This window comes from Lepisosteus platostomus, chromosome 12 (assembly GCF_059453375.1).
Source record: "Lepisosteus platostomus isolate fLepPlt1 chromosome 12, fLepPlt1.hap1, whole genome shotgun sequence".
Classification (NCBI taxonomy): Eukaryota; Metazoa; Chordata; class Actinopteri; order Semionotiformes; family Lepisosteidae; genus Lepisosteus; species Lepisosteus platostomus.
The window spans coordinates 30,518,964-30,535,019 of NC_142622.1; the positions used below are offsets into that span (position 1 = coordinate 30,518,964).

The 16,056-nt window shown below is 40.0% G+C and overlaps 1 protein-coding gene across 2 annotated transcripts in view; it reads left to right on the top strand.

Annotated features, from left to right (window-relative positions):
- The window catches only part of LOC148651390 (adenylyl cyclase-associated protein 2-like), a 123,361-nt gene that overhangs the window by 12,736 nt on the left and 94,569 nt on the right, over positions 1-16,056 (top strand). The window contains exon 2 of one of the 2 annotated variants that reach the window (XM_088601624.1): positions 15,140-15,276. The exons of the other annotated variant lie outside the window; for it this stretch is intronic. The gene's annotated coding sequence lies outside the window, so the exon portion shown is untranslated. The remainder of the gene's footprint in view (positions 1-15,139; positions 15,277-16,056) is intronic. 2 annotated transcript variants of the gene reach the window in all.

The window sequence follows — 16,056 nt, forward strand, 5'->3', positions numbered from 1 at the left end:
AGGATGAATTGGTGTGCAAGAGAAATTCATATAAGGCGGCGGAGAAATTTCATGATAGATTGGGATGAAGACCTTCCTTTGTTGATTATATGAACTACTGTGGAGTTGTCCGAATGAATGAGGACGGATTTTTGTTTCCAATTGTGGCCCCAAAAAGCGGCAACGACAATAGGAAATATTTCGAATAAGGCCGATGACTGATTGGCAAGAGGGATTGAAGAGAATTCAGGAGGCCAAGGGGCCGCAAACCATTGGCCTTGGTAATAGCCTCCGGAACCAACTGATTAGGCTGCGTCTGCAGAAAGCTGGATATTCTCAGGATCAGAGAGGAAGTCGTCGTAGAAGAGAGAGATGCCATTCCAGTTGGCCAAGAATAACTGCCAAAGGTGTTATTCAAGAGGATCCAGCAGAGAGCTTCAGCTAATGTATCGAAAATTTTTGGGCTACTCCTACAGATGCAGCCATTCAAAGTAAGCGGTACAGACACGTACCGCAGGTAAGATGACACGCGATACCGCGGTGCGTGATTGGTTGACCGACAGGGGCACTCGTGGTCCGTTGGACTGTCGTAGAAAGACTTACTGTAAACGTCTTTACTGTGCCCGTTGTAGATATTGAATTTTACCACTGAAGGGAAATATTAGTAGCTGAGCATAAAAAGAATAGGAGCATACTGTAACGCGTGTGAAGGCCATAAATGATATTAATTTTGGAACGTAAACATACAGTATATAGCTGGTCTTGGTACTTTAAAGAAAAAAATACACACCAGTATTCCATTTCTCCCTAAACATTGTAAGCTTCGAAGTCTTTAACTAACGTGATACTGGAGTCAACAAGCATACTTTTAGAATTTGATTAAAAGGGAATATAATATGGAATTGCGTATCTCAATAATTTAATAACGGTATGATTATATCCGTGTACTGCGGCAGAGCTATGTAGGGCTGTTTCGCCTGCCTGATCATGCGAGCTCTCTTGTAGCCTACTGGTCTAGGTGCGTGACTACCAACTGACAGGTTGGGTGTTCGAATCCAGCTGGTGCTGTACTTTTCATTTTTATTTATTTATTTTTTAATCGCGTAACATAAACATATTACCGTATGCAAACTGTACTGTATACAGTATGTATATGTATATTTAATGTCTTAACTGTGCCCGTTTAATTGAATTAAAAAAAAATATTTAACACGAACATTAAGCTGCTTACATCTTCCGCCTGAGAACAGTCACCCGTTGCTACCCAACGCAGAATGGTGATTGGCTGACACCATCTGACACCCCTCTGATTGGAGAAAAAAGACGTGCTGGTGTGCTATACCAGGAAGAGGATTTCTTTCTATTCAAAACGTCTGACAAATGCCTGACAAAGTATGGCTTGGACAGATTCCAAGTGCTTGTACAAATGTGCTAAAGAAATTATACTTTGAGTATACAGCTTGTCCAAAGTCATCCATTATTAATACTATTAGTAATATCTTCAGTAAAGGCTTTGATGCATAAATATTTCTGATAAAGGTAGGTTGTGTACTTTTGTCCAACTGAGCAATCTTGCTTTCATAAAATATACCAACATTTGAATGACTGATGATTAACATGCTGTAATACACAGTTCAAAATTAAAGGCTCGAATGCTGTACATGAGAGGTTAAGCAACCCCTGGCGGTTTTACAAGGCGACGCCGGATAGCTAGTCACGTGACACGTGATACCGCGTGATACCCCGGTGGGCGTGTCGCGGTATGCCGTGAAATACCTCACCCATTTTGAATGGCTGCATCTGTACATCTGAAAGTTAGGCAGACTGCAAAGACGAACTTCCGCCAATAAACTCCGAAGAGGTGCCAGAAGTCTGGGTCGATAGGGCATTACTTTAAAGGCACTAGAGATGTCGGCCTTAGCAAGCCAGGCACCCGGACCTGCTATTTTGATGAGAGAAATGGTGTGGTCAGTTGTGGCATAGTGGAGGGAGAAGTCTGAACTGGGAACGAGGCTATTAAGACTTGGCATGTGGGAGTTATGAGGGGCTGACAAGTCAATTATAACCGATGGGATTAATGCGGTATGCAGGGAATGGGGGAGAGTCAAGTGGGCCGATCATGAAACCGTTCTCGACTTCGGATGCTAGCGAGGAATCGGCGGACTGGGGATTGGCAGTAGCAGATTGCAGATTTTTTGCAAAAGACGAGGGAAGAAGGAAGTGTGCACAGGCCTTGTGAGAATCCAAAGGAAAGGCCGTAGAGTAAGATGTGAGTGGAAGAGGGGTCGGGGTGACGGAGCAGTTCGGAAGCAAGAGCGGGGATATCAATTGAGGTAGACGGATAAGCCAGTAGTCTTTTGGGAACGCTGAAAGTGGAGCGAGCATGGAAGGGCTGGCGGGGGCAGGCAGAGAGATCATGAGCTTCGCGGCAGAGGCTGCAAATGTGAAGAAAGCGACAAAGGGAAGAGGTAGATGTCGAGGAATTAAAGTTGTTGCAGAATTGTTGGCCTCCGATCGTTACGATGGGGCGACCGCGAACGTCTTTGGACCGAGGTTTGAAGAAGACCTGGTGGGAAAATTGATGCTGTGGGGGAGAAAAGGCGGAGTTGAGGTTAAGCTTGCAGACGGTATCTGGGCAAAGATTTGAAAGAGTCACAGGAAAGAGCTCCGACGCCGGTGAAAGTGCGGCAGTAAAGCTCAATGTCTCGATGTCGAGGGCTCCCCAGTAGGTGTGCCGATTCCATTGGAGTAGGCAGGCAGCGGCCTTGGCCGAGAAAGGGATAATCGTAGATCAGGGAGCCCTCGAAACGGATGGATAAATTGAGGACAATGTGCATGTAATCGAGTTCCTGGGGACGTTTGCGAAAGGCTGAGCACATGATGTCACGAAAAATTCTGAAATCCAGACAGAACTCGGAAATTCTAAGGTCTGAAGCAGAGTGAGGGTAGGAAGATTTGAGAGTAACGGAGATCGTGCCACAGTCGACTGTTCTAGAATCGGAGTTGTAAGTGGAGGAAGAGAGAAGGTGAGCTAGATTGATGTCTGCATCTTGTAGAATTTGCTGCTGGAGTGAAAGGGGGATGGGAGGAGGACTAAACTTTAGTGCGTTAGGAGGAGTTGGGAGAGGAACGGCTGTTAGGAGAGAAAAGTCCCTAGTAAAGGGGAGATTGGAATCCGGGGCCGAAGGCATGGGATGACTGATGCCATGTTGGACACCGGGGATGGGAGAAGATGAGGAGGGAAGAAAAGTGGAAAGCAGATTGTGGTAGGAGGGGTTAGACAGATCTAGGGCCTGAAGCTCGGTAGCTTGGGATATGGAAGCCGAAGACTGTTGAGGAGGAATTGAAGCAGGGGCAAAGGCTGCGTGAAGAACAGAGGAGGCTGCTGAGTTATCTTGTACGCCAGGGGGTGGGGGAGGGTAAGGGCCACCTGCTGGCTGAGCTGCATGTCGTTTGCTGGATGTCCTTTGGGCCATGGAGACTGCAGCAGGGGCCGAAAGAAAAGAAACCGGGGTCGAAGGCACCAAGCAGGCGGAGCCCGAGCTGTGTTGGACACCGGAGGTAGAGACAGAGGGGAGTGCAGAAATTGGATTAAGCAGAGAAGAAGGGGATGGGGGAGGGATATAAACCTGGGGCCTTGGACTCGGCAGCAAGGAGTTTAGGGAAGGAGGCTGAGTGGAAGAGGCTAGGTGCAGTTGGCCAGCAGAGGTATGGATTGGTTGGGGAAGAGACACGGCCACAGATATACCTGGATAAGACGAGATGGAAGACGCGGCAGGCAGAGGCGCAGGCGACCTCAGGGTCCTCACGTTGGGATGAGGGGCAGCGGCACAGGTGATGTCATCAGAGGGCACCGGGGGAAGCTCTGGAGCCGAGGTTTCCTTTGTGTAGACTGCAGTTAGGTACAGGCAAAACAGAGCCTTTTTGGAAGCGTTTCTTTTAAAACGGACGCCATATTTTCTAAGTATCCTCTGGAGACTTGCTACGGTACAATTGGAAATCACGAGAGATGATCCAGGAGAAGGGGCAGCTGATGTGCGTGAAGCACGGCGGCGGGGACGACCTCGTGAGAAGCGGGGGTTATTTGGAGACTTTGCCGTAGAGGAACAGGAAGGCTGGGTTTCTGACAAGAGAGGGACTATGACGGCGAAACACCGTCTTTGGCGAGGAGTTGGATCTTGTGAGGACTGGCTGGGAGATGAGCGGCGCTGGTGTGGCACTGCGAATGATGGAGGTAAGGGGAGCAGGGGCGGAGGACTGGACAAGGAGACGTTAGGGGATGTAGGAGAGTCCCCTGCACTGCTGAAAAGGCCTTCATCGGAGCAGGTGATTTGCAGATCCATGAGAAGTGGTAGCGCGAGAAGTAAGCATGGATTTGGGCTACGCGAAAACAAGCCATGCAGAAAACGAACGAGGAAGAAGAGAGGGTGATGTTTGGTATATATGGAGACTGGTTGGTTACGTCAAAATTAGTGGGAATTGCAGCAGCTGTGTCGAATGAGCTTGGCTGCCTTCATTCCTCCCAAACTTTCATTAAAAACACCATAAATAAGGAAGCCTGTCTTTTCAGGTAGTAGGTCCGGGTTGCCCACAGGTGAAGATAGCATATAAAGAGAGGGATGATAACTTAAGAATTTAGTTATCTTGACCCATGTTCTCAGTACATTTATTATTCAAGGGTTCTTTTTAGCAAGTGGGGGTACATTAGTCATCTTCCTGCTTAAGAGGTTTACAAGAGAAGCTGGTTTACCGAGTTCAGCCTCCATATCCACCCAGGTGGAGTCTTGTGGTACATGAATCCACTGCTGGAGGATTCTAGCTTGTCTTGCCCAGGTATAGTATTTCAGATTTGGCAAGGCACATCCACCGCAATCCATGGGTAACTGCAAAGTCTTATATTTGATTTTTGTTATTTTTCCTGTCCATACAAATGTTGATATTGCTTTATTCAGATCCTTTATGTCAGCTTTAGTCATGGTAGTGAATATCGTAGATAGAGGATAGAGAAGTCTAGGTTAATATTATCATCTTTACCAGGTTAATTCTGCCCAGGAAAGATATTGGTAAGTTTGTCCACTTATTCATGTTTTCCTTTAAGTGTATCAGGAGAGGTCTTATATTTACAGAATATAGATGGGAGATTTTGGGGGTCACCTGAATCCCAAGGTACGTGATACCTTTAGGATTCCAGTGTAATGGTTTATTATAGGCGGGTTCTCCTTTTCCCATGTTCCCAAAGGCATAATCTTAGATTTACTGAAATTGACCTTATAGCCTGATATGGTTGAGAACATTTTTATACCAGTAATAATTTCAGGTAGGGAGTGAACAGGGTCTGTTACTGTCATAATAACATCATCAGCATACAGCATAATTTTGTGATGTCTCCCCTCCAGTTAGACCCCCTTGATTTTTGGATTACATTTAATATATATAGCCAGTGGCTCAATTGCTATAGCGAATAGTAAGGGTGACAAGGGGCACCCTTGTCGTCTGCCCCTGTGCAGCCTGAATGGGGGGGGAGATGAGACCGTTAGTTTGTATTGTGGCTTTAGGTGCAGTATATAATAACTTAGTCCATTTGATAAAGTCTTCACCCAGATTAAATCTGCTCATAACATCAAACATATTTTCCCACTCCACTATATCTTCTCAGCATCCATCGACACAAGGAGGCCTGAAACCTGTAGCTGGTCAAGATGGTGCCTTATGTTAAACAATCTCCTGGTATTATTAAATGAGTTTCTTCCTTTAATAAACTCTGTCTGATCTGGGTCAATAATGCTAGTCATTATTCTCTCTAAGCGTGTTGCCAGTATTTTAGCTAGCACTTTTATATCAACATTAATAAAACTCATGAACTATAAGATACATAGTTCAGGATCTTTTCCTTTTTGGTGAATAACTGTTATGTTGGCAATATTCATAGATTCTGGTAGGGAAGCTTCTTTAATAGATTTATTGATGGCCGTGAGATAAATGTTACAGATCTGATCCTTCATTATTTAAAACAAATCTACAGGGTAGCCATCAGGTCCCGGTGTCTTTCCTGACTGTAGTGATATGATAGCTGTTTTAATCTCTTTACTGGAGATAGGTTTATTTAGAAGTTCCTTCTGTGTATCATTGACTTGAGGTATATCTATGCCTTTAAAAAAGTGCTCTCCTGAAGCAGTTTTTTTATCTGTTTCTGAGCTATATAGCTTCTCAAAAAAGAATTCTTAAAGATGCCATTTATTTTCTTATTTTCTAGTGTTCACTGGCCATTCTCATCTTTAATGGCAGAAATGAAATTTTTGGATGGTTCCATTCTTGCCATTCTTGCAAGGAGGCAGTTGGGTTTATTGCCCTTTTCAAATAGATGCTGTCTTGTTATAGAACATCTTTTTCAGCTTTTTTGTCAATAGGTTAATAAATTGTGACCTAGCTTCTTTAATTTCAATTAGAATTTTCTCAGATTTAGCAGTGTAGAACTCTTCTTCCAATTTTGATTTCTTTTTCTCGAATGCTAATTGCAAAGAGATTTGTTCCTTTTTCTTTGTACTCGTATAAGAAATTAACATACCTCTCATGTATGCTTTTTAAGCCTCTCATACTGCCCTAGGATCGATTTCTTCAATGTCATTGCACTGTAAGTATAGCTTTGTTTGTTCATTAAGGAACTTTCTGAATTCATCATCCAGCAGATTAAATGGATTTAGTCTCCATACAAGAGCGCTCCACTGGTCGTGGAGAGGACATACTCATTGTCACAGCAGCATGATCTGATATAGTAATTGGATCAATACCTATATCTGTTACTAGATGGCTGGATAGGAGGATGTGGCTGGATACCATATGGCTGGATAGGAGGATGTGGTCAATACCAGAAGCTGTTTGATTTGGTGAGGAGTAAAATCTGAAGCCCTTAGCAGTTGGGTTGAAGAATCTTCATATATCAATAACATCCATTGGTCACTACCTTGGAGATTTTAGATGAAAGCATCTTATCTAACCTAGGTCAGAAGGAAAAATGAATGTCTCCTGCAAGGATAATATTATTACAATCCATAATAGTGAGTTGTCCAAACACATCAATAAAGAATTGTTCATCTTGTTCATTAGGGGCATATATACATCCTATCACCACTTCTTCCCCATATAGCAATCCCTTAACTATTACCACTCTACCTTCTTTATCCACATAAGTTGAGTTGACTGTAAATGGGAGATTCTTATGCATGAGAATAATCACACCTCCTTTTTTGGTGGAGAACGATGAGTAATAAACTTGAACTACCCATTCCCTTTTAAGTTTATGTTCCAGATCATCAAGTGAGTTTCCTGTAAAAATGCTATTTTAGTCTTATCTCGTTTCAGGACATTTGGAATCTTTTTCCTTTTAACTATGCTGTTCACCCCCTTTACATTCCAAGTGCATATCTTAACACTATTCATGGTGTTTTTTTAGTTCTAATATGGTAACGCGGTGGCTGAATCGCAGTATAATGCAACATAACAGTGAATAGCAAATAGAGCAGCTGCATGTAACTTTTACATATATTTTGAAGAAAAAAAGTCTTGAGAAAAGTCTTCCGAGAAGTCTTGGACTCTTTTCCCCTCCACAATGATTTCTTTCTTGGCCCTGGCCGCTTCCATTACGTTCTGCTTATCCCAGTAGTTGTGCAGCCTCACCAGCACGGCCCTGGGTACAGGTGTTCCGCCCTCCCCCGACTTGTGCTGGGGTCCCATGCGATGGCAACGTTCCAACTTGATTTTGTCCCCCTTCATTTTCATGCCAAGGGTTTCAGGGATCCATCTCTCAAAAAAACTCAGCTGGGTTGTTTCCTTCGATGTTTTCTCTTAGCCTGAGGATTCTCACATTTTTCCGCCGGCTTCTGTTTTCAAAGTCTTCAAGACGATCCAGTGCCTTGCGCAGGTCTGTCTCGAGCACCCGTATCCTATTGCCCGCCGTTACACTGCCGTCTTCCAGGTCCAAAACTCGCTGTTCCACTTAATCTATTCTTTTAATCACTATGTCCATTCTATTGGATATAGCAGTGACAGGTTCTCGAATCATTGCGAGTTCTGAATCTAATATTTCGGTGATGTTTGCTGTTACTTTTTCTATGATTAGGTTAGTCTCAACTGTACCGTCTCCCCCAGTGAATTTGCCATCTTGCTCGCCTTCTCTCCGTTGTCATCGTGTCTTTCTTGATGCTTTTGTTTGGTTTTGGGTGAGCAGGGTTTGCCCGAAATAGTCGACAAGTTACATTATTTCCCTGTAAGAGTGTTATATTAGTATTTTGTGTTCAAAGACTATTTATATGCCTATTTTGCTAAATTCAGCGAGGAGCTCAACAGATACACGTCCTTCTCCTCTTAGGGGGGCCATGCCCCCTCAAAAACGTGTACTTTTTATAATCTGCTTAATAGGGAATATAATATGGAATTGTGTATGTAAAGAAATGAAAAACGATATTGATTTAAGGATCTAAATATATTTAAATTGGTGGTGGTGGAGGGGAGTCCCCATTACCTGTAAAGCGTTTTGAGTGGAGTGTCCAGAAAAGTGCTATATAAATGTAAGCAATTATTATTATTATTATTATTATTATTATTATTAAGTAGCTGAAAGTATTTCCATAGTCCACTTTCTTTGTAAACATCTGCATAAAGTTGACTGATTCACTTGTGATTACTTGGAAACATTTTGTCTGTCCTTTTCAACTATAGCTTCAGCTACCAAGTGGCATGATGGCTTAATGGCTTTAAGTGTGTGACTCATACCCTGGAAACTAGGGTTCAAATACTACTCAGGGCATGAGTTTTCCTTTAACATTTCTTTAAAAAAAACTAAAATAGTAGATGTCATGGACACTATATTGATTTTTTTAGCCTTAAAACGAAATTGTATATATTATCATTATAATCACAAATAACAAAACGGTATTAAAAAGACCTTTGAAACTGAACTATAATAACGTATCTAATATTTATGAATAATATGAATATGTTATTAACAGTGTTATTAATAACAGCTAATAATTTCAAACTGCTTGTATTTTGAAATTGTATTTTTTTCGGGGTGATTTATTACTGTTTTCACAACCTTCTCTTTTTTATTAAAACACCTATTTTTGAGAAAGGGTGTTCCAGACCTCTCTTTAATTTGTGAAACTCTCTGTTTTTCCTATTTTCACACAGATAAGAATAAGCTACATATGCAAATATTTTTACAGGCGGAAAGATGTTCTGTGCTTATTGGGTCTTTCACCACAGTACGCATTATGTTCCTTTTTTTAAGCATCAGTCGAAGCATACAGAAGTCTGTCAGAATCATAATAAATGTAACTAAAAGTGTAGCTGAGACTACTATCTGTCCTGGATAAAGCAGTTACAAAATAAAAACTGGTGGATTTATAGTAGTAAAATCGATGAGACTTTCCTTTTCCACTTGGAATTAACTTTTATGTATTACAGCCACTTTATGTAACACAGGTCTGTACTTCTTCAACAAACATCTTGTCACAAAGACTAGGAGTGTTACACCCCGCTGTGTTTATGTGGAATAGACAGTTATGCTTGGGGGATGGTGATGGAAAACATTTATGTTCTCATAGTGGTGTACTGGGGAACCCACCCTGGACAGACAAAGGTGATAAAGATGTTAAAAATTCAAAGGGGTTCCTGTGGCAGAGTTCAGTGCCTTTTAAATTACTGAGAGGCTATGAACAGCAACAGCACCTGTGTCAATGTTGGTGGTTTTATAAAAAAAATATATAATAATATTATTAACAACAACAACAACAACAATAATAATATAAAGTATCAAATTCTAAAAAGATTAACTAAAGAACGTCTTCTATTTCTGTTTCAGCTTAATGGGGCAAATATAAAGTCAAATCGGTCAGGATCTTGGACTGTTTAACAAAACCATGAAAGAAGTAGACTTTAAACTTATATTGGGTTTCTCCGTAGGTGTCGGAACAGTTCAATGAAATAAACTTCAATACAGTTAGGCAGACAGATTTTAAATTCTTCAAGCAAAACTAGCCTTTTAAGGTTTGTCAAAATCAGATTCTTTGCAATTGGTACACGATTTCTCTGAAGATATTGTACCCGTTTCTGTCATCCATAGGTTTGATTTTTTTAAATTTTAAAACCTTGGGATGGTATGCCCTAGGGACTTATCCTATCTGTAGTATAATCCAAACAAAAGAGCTGCTGGGTGTGAAGTAGTTCACAGCTTCTGTTTTTAAAAGGTTTTGGATTTGTGTTAAGATTTGTATCTGGTGGAATTGGAAATACAATGACGAATATAATTTAGGTTCTACTTTAAGCTTGCCATTGTTTCTTATTTTTGATTTTCTTTTAAAAATGTTAAAAAATTAGCTTCCCACTTTCACCTTGCCGTAACTATGGTGGGAATGTAGCATATTTGGGGGCTTGTTCAGGATCATTGATTTGTTTTGTGGAGCCAATATTTTTCCCTTGATTCACGCTTGCTGCTGATTTAGTTTGTAATGGTCCTTTGTATTACAGGTATTGCGGTACTGCAGTTTGTATTATGGGTAATTGTGGTGTCCATTGTGGCTTTCAGTTTAGTGGATTTAATTCTGCGCCGGGCTTTGGGACAGTCTGGGAAATTTCGGAAGGCAGATAGTGGGTTTTAGTCTTTCGGTTTACTGGGGACATATCAGATGTTAAGCTGTGGAAGGCATTCAATCCCCATGCCCAGAAAGACAAAGGCGATGAAGGTGATAAAAATCCATTCAAAAGGGTGCAGTGTGTTAACCCAAACTAACAGGCGCTTGTGAGAGCAAGGTGACTTTCTGCTCAATTACATGAGATCTAAAGTACAATCGGATAGATTTTAAATTCTTTAAACAACTAGCTGTCCAATTCACCTACTTTGTGCAGTACACGACTTCTGAAAAAGTACTTTTTTCTCTCAAACTCATTAAAGGTTTATTTTTTATAAATCTGAAGTTTGGATGATATGCTATAGCACACTCATTCATATTAGAATGAAAAATAATCCCCCCCAGCCCCACCCTCACCGACTCTCACCTCCCGCTGTTCCACACAGGAATCACAGGAAGCTGAAAAGCTGAAGAAGACTAAAAAGACAAGACTCGACATGTCTTCTCTTTAACTCTTCAGTTTACAGCTTGTCAATGGTCATTCATTATTAATATTATTAATATATATTAAGAATTAATATTATTAATTCTAATAGCATTGACGAGCTGTAAACTGAAGAGTTAAAGGGCGGAGCGGTGGCTCTGTGGCTAAGAATCTGCGTCTGTGACTGGAAGGTTGCCGGTTCAAATCCCGCATCCGGCAGAGAAATCCTACTCTGTTGGGCCCCTGAGCAAGGCCCTTAACCCCAACTGCTCCAGGGGCGCCGTACAATGGCAGACCCTGTGCTCTGACCCCAAGCTTCTCTCCCTGTCTGTGTGTCTGTGTCTCCTTGGAGAAAAGCTGGGGTATGCGAAAAGACGAATTCCTAATGCAAGAAATTGTATAGGGCTAATAAAGAATTATTATTAATAATATCTTCTGTATCACATTAACATTGGAATGTTCTTACAAGTATAAAAAGAGGTGATACACAATGTATCTCCTCTATAACTCTTCAGAAAAATTTCCCAGTAACATTGTCCAACATTGCCCTTCTTGTGTCTAATTCCCAGCAAATAACCCTATTACAAAAGGGAACAGCGCATCAGTCCTTGCTTAACGTTAAACAGTACATACAATGTCTGGTGGAGTTTCAGCGTTCAGTTTTCTTTAATCTGTACAGAACCGTGACATCTCATCAATGTTTGGTACCACCTAACAGCAGGACTTCATGGACTTCCTTCTTTGAACTAAACTGCTTTCCAGTAAATAATGTACAGTATATCACCTTCTGCAGTGCTTCTAGTTAAGCAGGATTTGCGCACTAAGTACATTGTTTAATGGGGGTGACATTACCCACGTCTATATCACTGTACGACACAGGTTTGAGTAGGAGTGTCTGTTAATAAAAAATATTTTTCAGTTTCAGCTACATTTTGGGGTATACAAAGTCAAATCAGTCAGAATCTCAGTGTTTAATAAGCAAGCGAAAGAAAACATTTTAAAAATCACAGATTTAAAAAAAATCACAGAATGCTGTGTGTTACAAACGAAAATGTGAGCCTGAAGTCGATTTGGCAGAGATGGGCTTGAAACAGGTGCATTTTTGGCAGGGAGGGTATGAAGGTTTGATGGGATAATTAATTAGCACAGATGAAAAACCATGCAGTTCTGTCAGAAAGCCTTAAATGGTTTTAATTGAAAAAATGGTTTAATGTAAGGCTTCTGAAATAGTTGGGGATTCAGGTAGATTGCCAGGGGAAATGATTTCTAAATATATTTTGTTAAAACAAGTCAGTTTTACATAAGAGTTTTTTTCAATAAAGTAATTTAGCTTTTGTCACTAATGGAACTACTAAATAAGGACAACAATAGAAATCTAAAGATATTTTATTCTGTGTTGGTAGCAGGATGAACTTAGGACTCAGCAGCTGTCGGGCTGACCTCGTTGTATATTTTGTCGCAGAGCTGGTGCACGATGTTAACGGTGAAAACAGGTCTTTAGAAATGGTTCATTTTCAGAATAATTATAAATGTAACAAGATAGGGCAAGCACAGAAAATAGGCAAAGCCGTTTAGCAAAGGGTGTGAGAAGAGTGACAAACCAATATAGTTTACATCTTTTTTCTGAACCAGATAAAATTCGATCATGTTTCTCTATAACTATAATAATTAACTTTATTTTATATAGCACCTTTAAAAGTAGCATCTCAAAGCAATACAGTAGGTGTAAAACAGTTATAAGGACCACACGTTACAAAGTAAATGCATACTGTATAAGAAAGACATGCAGTTAGAAGTGCTGCAGAAGTTAGAAAATGAAGTAGATACAGACACTAAATAGCCTTTCTGAAAATAAAGGTTTTAAGTTTAGATTAAAATGCACTCAGGTAACTGATATCATGGGATACAAATCCAGCTATTTGGGATAAAAAAAAATACTGTCACCTGTAGAATGTAGATTGTCTTGAGCACATCTTTAAGACTAGAGTTAGACGAACAAAGATAATGTGATTGCTTGCCTGCGACCCGGTCAGGATGCTTGCTGCCAACTTCTGAACATACTGGAGATTGCTTGGTGTAGATTAAATTACCCTAGTGAAGATGATGAAGTTAACAGACTCCTTGCATTTCTACTGCTGAATGTTTCTATAGATACTAAAATGAGGATTGTATTTTAAATTTTGTGTAGTTGCTAGCATTGAACTGTGTGTATGTTCATAAATTGAAGGAATAGGCAAACATAGCTGATGCTGATCCACGGAGCCAGCATCTTAAGATGTTTATATTTAGAGACAATTTGTTTCAGTACAGATGAGTTGTGGATACTGATGTGCCAGAGAGGTGGAAAGGCTGTTTCCTTATGCCAGCACTATAAAATAATTTATCCCCAGTGAGGATAACTGCTGTTTCTATCACTGTGTATAGTTACACAGTGCCTTTTAGTTCCATCCATTTTCTAATCTCTTTATCCAGTACAGGGTATCTCGAGCCTATCCCAGCAAGCCAGTTGGCATTATGATGGACATAATGCCAGTCCATTACAGGGCAGACAAACCGACACAAACACATCAAGGCCACCTTTCCCACAACCCACAGTATGTTTTGGACTGCAAGAGGAAATCAGATCACCTGGAGAAAACCCACGTGAACCCAGAGAGAATGTGCATGAGATGAAAATGTTTTTACATTTATAAAAAAATAAAAACGATTAAAATCTATAATGTTATAATCTATAATGTTTCCATGTGTAATGTCGTTAGGAAGTACAATAATTTGTGTCAAAAATAAATCTAGCTGGTGAGAAAGCTATGCTTAATGATAATTAAAGGACTTAGAAGTCAAAGAAAATGATTTACGTTGCTTAATTTAAAATAAAAGTTGTAAAGGCAGAAGCGATAGGTGTTGTAAGTTCTCCGGGCTAGGCTATAGAATGCTCATTCTGTATTGCTGAGCTCCTTGCCTCTTCTCTCTCCTGGTATTGCCTCCTTCTCTGACGGAGCTCAGTGGGCGGTGCGCTATTTTCTCAGCCTCTGAGTGGGGAAAAAAAAGACCTGCTGATCTGCTTCACACCACAGGAAGAGAAGAATGTAATTTTTTCTGTACGAAATGCTTGTTGCGTTTACGGAATTAAGCTATTTTAAACGTATCATTAAAAAGTAAAAAACTTACAGTGTACACAGAGATTCTAAACTGATCACGAGGAAGAAAAGTCACCTGCTTTTCACACATAAAAAATGTTTTTTAACTATCTAAACCCGTATTTTATAGATTTTAAAGTCATGCAATTTCTCAGCTTGGCAGGGACACGTCATTGTTTCTTATTTTTTATTTTAAAAAAATCAGTTGCCCAGCATTATTAAAGGTTCCAACATTTAATGAACAAAATGACAGGTCTGCTTATATCAGGCAATTTGAACTGATGGCTGCACATACTGTAATAAGTGGGACGATTCCATGAAAGGTTTACAGTTGGCATATTGCCGGACCTTTCCCAAGATCAAAGTCTGGTTTTGAATATTTTTGGGTAGCTATGAACTATTTTTCTTAATGGTCAGAGGGTTATCCATTAAAGAATCAGGAAGCTAACACTGTAGCAGAAGTACTGGTGAATCAGATGCTCGCTTGATTTTGGATGCCTAGTGAATTACATTCTAATCAGCGTAGAATCAAGTTGGAAAACACTTTAAACTCTGTCAGTAAGAGCTACTGGTTTTCTCTTAAAATGGGGGGATTTAAAATTAGTAGTCTAAATACTGAAATATATTTCAGGTAAAAGCAGAAATCTGTTACCTTCATCTGTTTAATGAGCTCTGTGCTTGATAAGGTCATTTGATGAAAGCAATTATTGGGGACAATATTTTTTTAAGAGGAGGGATAATGTTACAGGCTGAATTATATGACAATGGGGATTGAATTTAGACATAATAGGTAATATGTAACTGGTGTCAGTGTTTTCACTTCCTAGAGCTTCAGACCAATTGATGTTTCCTCAGTTGTACTCGGTATGAGAAACACTGATCAAAAGAACCTCCTGTTTTACTTTAAATTCTAGGTAAATGATTAAGTGTCAAACAACAGCTCAAAAAGACACAATATTAGATCAGATCAGAAGACAAAAAAAGAAGAAGGGAGGTCAGATCACAAAAAAGAGAGGAGTCAGGAGAAGTTGGAACTTGAAGCTTGCACCAGGTGAGAGCCCCTTCTTCATGATCATCCAGACAAAACCTGATGGGAGCTAAGTGTTTAAACCTTGCTTAAGAGAGCTTGCCATTTAGTGTTTTTAGGGAACTTTGATTTATTTTGTGGCATCTAGGTTTGCAGAGAGAGAAATTTAACTGCAGGTTGTATAGCATTCAGATTTTTTTTAGAAGGCAGCTTGATAGCAATCTGGGTTTTTTGGTGTGATTAAAACTTTAGGCTTCTGAAACACCTGGTCTGTACATAATGTACTGTAAATACACATTTGTGTGTTGTATATTTTTGTTGTGAATAGAGTAGTATTTGTATTGTCATTGTTAATAAATATTTAACCAAGTGAGCCTAAATTATTGTTTATTTTACCAAAGCGAACAAAGAATTAATGTGCTTCTGTCTATACCAGACATCTATATTTTAGCTACCATTACCAGCTATATACAATATGTATAATATATTTCTATTAATTATATTCTATAATATCCTTTATGAGTTTCAGAGACATTAAAAAAAGAGGACGCCATGAGGAACTATCCTATTGCTTTATCTGGGAAAGGGTTGGGGATGGGATATTATATAAAATATCCCACATTTTATGTTCATTGGTAAATCTACCTGCATATCAGGTATAAGTACAGAATAGTCCTGTGCCTGTAAATAAAAATATCTAATAATTACTAAGATTTTTATCTGGCTTACCTCCTTTGTTGTGTAGAACTTTACTTATCTTCCCCTTAATGTGCCCAAGCATATTTCTCTGTAGATCGAATTTTT